The sequence below is a fragment of the Rhinolophus ferrumequinum genome, chromosome 22 (assembly GCF_004115265.2).
Source record: "Rhinolophus ferrumequinum isolate MPI-CBG mRhiFer1 chromosome 22, mRhiFer1_v1.p, whole genome shotgun sequence".
Taxonomy (NCBI): domain Eukaryota; kingdom Metazoa; phylum Chordata; class Mammalia; order Chiroptera; family Rhinolophidae; genus Rhinolophus; species Rhinolophus ferrumequinum.
The window spans coordinates 37921911-37928279 of record NC_046305.1 but is presented as its reverse complement, the minus strand read 5'-3'; the positions used below and the strand labels follow the sequence as shown (position 1 = coordinate 37928279).

At 34.6% G+C, this 6369-nt stretch overlaps 1 pseudogene; it reads left to right on the top strand.

The window, feature by feature from the left end:
* The first annotated feature begins 4870 nt into the window (after nucleotides 1-4870).
* LOC117015094 (zinc finger protein 42 homolog) lies at nucleotides 4871-5726 on the top strand (annotated as a pseudogene).
* The last annotated feature ends 643 nt before the right edge of the window (nucleotides 5727-6369 follow it).

Genomic DNA, 6369 nt, shown 5'->3' with positions numbered 1-6369 from the left:
ATGGAAAGATGCTTATGATAGAATTTTGCATTTACATATAACCTATTTTTAATTATTTAAATAAAATAATTATACCTCATATTTGCCTTTTGCAGGACTGAATTCTCAGTTTACAGATGAAAAAGCTGAAACATAAATAAGAGCTCATCCCAAATTACCTAATGGCTTATGGCAAAATCAGGAATATAATATATGACTCTACTTTTCTGTTGAGCTTTTTTCAATATACTCTACACAGTGATGCTTTATGTATTCTTATAATGTGATGAATATAAAAAAAACCCTCAGTTAAATAAAAACTAAATTATTAGCTTTAATTAAATAATCATCTAACTGAATATGATACACATTTAGTTTACTGCCTGAATATTAGTTTGGATAGCTAACACTCTAAACATACAAATATCCATAACTATTCGTATGTATTCAACTATTGCTGAATCTGTAGAAAATAGCTTCTTAACAGTTACATAAGTCCATCACAATAAATTGTAGGCTATCAGAATTAGACTGTAAATGGACATCTAAACTATTAAAAATGAAATGAGTCCCTTACTGATTTTATAAACTGGTTAAAATTTTAAGGCCATTTTCAAAATATTGGATTTTTAAACTGTAGAAAATTTTAATTTCAAGCAGGACAAGCAACAGAAAACTATTTTCACATCTGATAACTAACTATATGAATCCTTTTTTAAAAAATTCACTAAGGTAATTCATACAACTATTCATAAAAGCAATGCCAAGAATTTCTGAAAAGATCTCTGTTTCCCAAAAATATACATTGATGGAAGTAATCTCTTCAACTGCCATTTCAAAGAAAAAAAAATCAGTTCTAATTATTCTCTAATCATAATTAGAAGTGTAGTAGGAAACCTGTACACAAGTCTTACTTCATTCCTATCTCATAGCACAGTTGTATGTTTTAAGAAGAAAAGCTATGTCAGGGAGACCAGAACTCTCTCTGGTGCAAAATCAATTGTTTAGTAAACATTTACTTCTTCCTTTGTTATTTCATTCAGTATCCTTCAATAACTAATAATAATTACTGTACCAGGTAGTGTGCTATACTTTAGAAATAAATAAATAAATAAATAAATAAATAAATAAATAAATAAATAAATTGTCTTAAACTTCAAGATATCAAAGATCACTTTTAATAGCTCTACACTCTCAAAACCCAGAACAGTGCCTAGTCTATGGTAGGAGCTCAATAGTAATTTATTAAGTGAACAAGGGAAGGAATAAATACATGAATTCAGAAGATATGGGAAAATGTTTGGAATATGGCCACCATATTAAATGAGATAATCTACTTAAAATGCTTAGAAGAATGCCTGGGACATAAGTGTAGACATTTTATATTTGTTAGCAATTATGGCTATTCTCGCTTCTATTCTCTTTTGTAAATGGGTCCTTTTCATGTTTTCCTCTGAGTACCTTCTATTTACTGCTTAGCTTTCGTTTACTCATAATTTCTCTCCTGGCCTGCGATAATCCCTCTTGCCCTTGTATGCATCCTAGCTGCCCTAGCTCCTGTAGTGTTTTGTGTTTATCCGTTTATATTTTGCAATTCAAATTCCTAAAAAGAGACTATTACTGGCTAGGTAGGCTGTTTGGGCAAAAGCTTTCCATTCCAAGCCATTTCAAGGCTGAGTGTCTTTAGGATAAATGCCCATCCTTGTCTAACCAACAGTATTCAGGGAGTTGTGTGACATATAATATTCTGCCTCTACCCTTGGTTGTAAGTTCCTCTGTGTCAGTTACAGTCTTTAGCGTGCATATAGCAGGGGAAATATTCCCTGAAAACTCTGAGTTTATATGATCCTTATAGCTCCAAAGACCTAACAGCTAGTAGTACTAGTAAAAGAAAGCCTTTTTTCTCACACTGTGTGCTGAAATCTCAGGGAGAGTTTGATTGAACACCCTTGAGTCACTGCCCATTCCTGAATCAATGAGTAATTGAAGTTGAGGTGGGGGAAGAAACAGAGTACCCTGTTTGGAAAAATCTGGATTTTGTGCTCAACCCTTGAGCAGGAGATTGGGTCAGATGTACTTGAACCATGTAGACTGGAATGGAATAGGAACTGTCCTTGAAAGTAGCAACTGGTAAGATTAAATACCTTAGTAAATTTCACATCGAAAAGCATACTTTCTAAAGAGAAATATTGTTTGTCACACTTTAAAATATAATCTTACTGATGCCTGGTTTACTGGTCTTTGATACAGTTTACAAAATAATCCATCAGTTATTTATCATGCCAGACAACCTTCCGGAGGTTATTTAAATTCAATGAACTTTTAGGGAATTAAATAACTGAAACTCTACTGCTTACAGTGTGAGAGGCACAGAAATGAGTATATAATCCTGACTTCAAATAGTTTACAGACTAAAGAGAAATACAGGGTAACATTCAATATAGTTAATGAATTCAATGACAGAGGTTCATTTTACATTTGGGAAGAGGGACGGCACCATGTAACGCAGGGAGCAGATTCAGAGACAGATCTCTCTGGTAGGTGGGGGCATTGGGGTGAGGTCAAGGAAGGGTTCATGACAAAAAGGACACATGTGCTGGGTGGAATTTATGCATTACAATCTGTGAGTTCACAATATTATTTCTAATTCCAGTCCAATAGCAGCACAAGGCATTTTATAATTGTCTCCCCTTTCTTATTTGTAACTTCTTTCTCCATCAGTAAAAAACCTGGCTCCTTACTTCCAAAATACACTTGCTTATATGATCAAGCCTTGCCACATGTAACCAAGCTCTCATTGTCATCATTGTTACTCCACTGCTCCTCTTCCCAACCACCATTTCGTTGTTCTCTGAGTCTCTCTCTCTCAGTCTGTCATATTCCATGCCAGGCTGACAACACCACGCTCTTGTATGAAAATCATCCTATGTCACTGCCCCCTCCCTTTACAGATGTCTACCTTGTTCAGATTTAGTTAATGGCTTTGGATTAAATTATTATGTTTGGAAAGAAGACAGGAAAGAGGAAGTAAAGAAAGAAGAAGGAAGGAAAAACTAGAAATCATAGAACTATGAACTTTTATCCGCTTTAAAATACCAGGGGTGCCAAAAAAGTATGTAAACACATAACTTGTATTCATCTTTTGTTATTGGTATATATATATTACAATCTTAATGCAGTTTTTTCCTTCCTTAAAATGTATATACATTTTTTTGGCACCCTGTGTATGTATTTCATAATTTTATACATTGGACGTTTCTTTTATTGTTGTTTGTTTTAAATTTAAGCTTGACTACTTATATTTCAAGATAAGAACAACAAAATATTTTAATGGAAAACAATATCATTCAATTATGGAACACAAAAATATAAGTAAATATTAAAAACAGGTGTTTTAAATTGGTTTTCTCTTCACTAAATTTCTCTACATAAATTACTGCAACTACAAAAAATATGTTGCTTTTTTCTTCTGGTGCAGAAATAATGTGAAAGAAAAGGATATATAAAAAGACTGGGAGAAATGCAATACTTTAATTTTCTAAAGTTTGGCATTTCTAGAAAGCCAAACTAACTTCAGTCTTTTTAAACAAAAGTGATCTTGTTTCATCGTATCCCGACCACAACAGCATACCCAAGAAACTATCTGCATACTGACAATTACATTTGTGTTTTTTTATCTTCTTTATACACAATAGTACACAACATTTTAAACCACTTCTATTTGTTTATCTATTGAATAAACCTATATTGAGCTCCCTCTGTGTTTAAGACATCTTGTTAGGTGTTGTGATTCTTATAAAGATGCTTAAGACATATTTTGTGTCCCCGAAGAGTTTATAATCCAGAAAAGAAAATAATTATGATGAGGTAGAATATGTTGGGTGGTACAGGCATCGAATGCTTTTGGAGCTCAGAGGAGCGAAAGAGCACCTGTGACGTCAATGATATGGGGAGTCTTCCTGGCAAATGTGGGATGGAAGCCTGGCCTAAATGGTTGATTTAAGTAATACATATTGTAGAAATAGATATATTTTGGGATTGAGACATATAAAAGTAAAGCCATATAAATTAAAGGACCATTCAAAATTTCTAGTGATATTGTTTAAATAATTATTGTGAGGTAAAAAGTTTTTAACATCATACTTTGCTAAAAGAATATTTTGCAACCCTTTTTTTAAATTGTATTTTTATATATATATTTTTAAAAAGATCTACTTATACCAATGGACCAGAGATTTCTCTATTAATTTTTTACTATTTTTTCTTCTGCCCAAACCGTACCTCGTTGGCAGTTGGCCATAAACACTCAGAGATTGATTCACGGGATTGAAAATGGTCTAGCTCTGTGGATCTAGAATGAGATTGAGATCTAGATAAATAATTATTTTAATCTGACCCATGAAAATACACAGGGTTGTGAGCAAATGTTGTAAATGTTTTTCCCCTCTACAGGTCTGACTTCATGGACATATGACCTGTGCAGAATCATAGGGTCTGTTCTCAGAAAGCCCCCATGCTTGGTTTAATATTCTGCTATTTTGTTAATCATTTTTGAACATGCATTTTTATTTTTATCTGGGGCCCATAATGATATAGCTTATCTTGACTATATGTCTATTAAAAATGTAGGGTTTTAACTGCTGTTGGGAACGTGAATAGCAGTTTCTTTGTCCTACCTTTGAAAGGAAATGGACTAGGAAATATCAGAGTGACTCACGGGCAGCATGGACAACTGTACTAAGTGGGGATGTATGACTAAGACTGAAGAAGACATTCCTTTCATAGACTGACAGTCTGCAGGTACTTCCTAAAGACTTCCCGAGATCACTGCTCTCTGGAAGTGATTGGTAAATCTGGTGCAAACCTTCAAGGAGGAAGCAGGCAGGACGACATGGAGAAGCAAATGAACACAAGGGAAACGACGCGCAGACAGGAAGGCCTGGGGAGAAGAGCCCTCCCTGGGGATAAACCAAATCCAGCCACGCCAGCGCCAGCCTGGCAGGAACCTCTTGACATGCTTGTGGACCTTGTGTGATAAAGATGGGCACCAGGAAACTAGCCATCATGCTGGTGAAGAGAATTTCTTCTCTGACTATTACACAGAGTGCATAATAATAGGTGAGTTTTCTGAACCCATCCTGGAAGAGGACATACTTCTGAAGTCTTTCAACAGCCCAAAAGACGGATCAGAACAAGAGTATTCTCAACAGATTCTTACAGCAAGCTCACTTCTTGAATGTTCCTTGCAATGCATGGAAAAAGAGGGAAAAAAAGAATTTCCTCAACAAATTATTGGAGATATTTCACTAGCTGAGCATTCTGAATATACAATAGGCAAGAAGCTTCCTCCTGGAGCAATACCCAGCACTTACTCATCAGATCCTAAACAGGTTGCAGAATTTGCTGGAAATAAGCCAAGCAAAAATAAAGAATATGCTGCTCCATGTTTGTCCTCACAATGGATGTACAAGACAGTTCAAGACTAGAGTTTCCCTGAGAAAGCATATCCGCATACATGGTCCCCGAGATCACATGTGTATAATGTGGGAAAGCATTCTATGAGAGCTCAAAACTAAAAAGACATGTTGTGGTTCTTACTCCAGAGAGGCTCTATCAGTGCGCTTTTCCCTGGACTTGAATTTGCGTACACATGTATACATCCACGCTGGGGAGAAACTTTTTTGTGTCCCTTTGAAGGCTGTCACAAGAGGTTTGTTCAGTTTCATAACCTGAAAACTCACATTTGAGCTCATGCAATGTCCGAAAAGAATCAATGAAACAGAAGATAGAAAATAATCCTCAAACATGGTAAGCATATTAACAAAAGAGTGATTGGGGACAAACATGAATCATTGATTATTGTTTCCAGGAAACAATTTTGGAACCAATGTTGCAACCCAATAAGGCATATTTTTAAATGTTACTAAGATGCTCTTATAGGTTGTTTTAAGAATATTGTGTACAGAATTATAGTATGCTTCCAACAGGAAGGTCAGTAATGAATTTACTTCAAAAACATAACCCTTAATACATTCTGAATTGGACTATTGGATATTAGGCTATTTTCACATACTACAAACATGAAATTCACTTTGGTTTTTAGGTTTGTCATTTCCAATTGTTTAAATTTGCCTTTTAGGAATATGCTTCGTGGTACACGTGACAATTCTAAGAATGAAAATTTTGCAATAGATTTCAATGAGTGAAAAAAAGTTTAATATATAACAGTTATTGCACAATTGAAATTTGCTAAGAGATTAGAATTTCAATGTTTTCACAAAAAAAGTGAAAATATGTGAGATGATGAATGTATAGATTATCTTGATGGGGGGAATCCTTTCACAATGTACACATATTAAATCATCACATTGGATGCTTTATATATCTTAC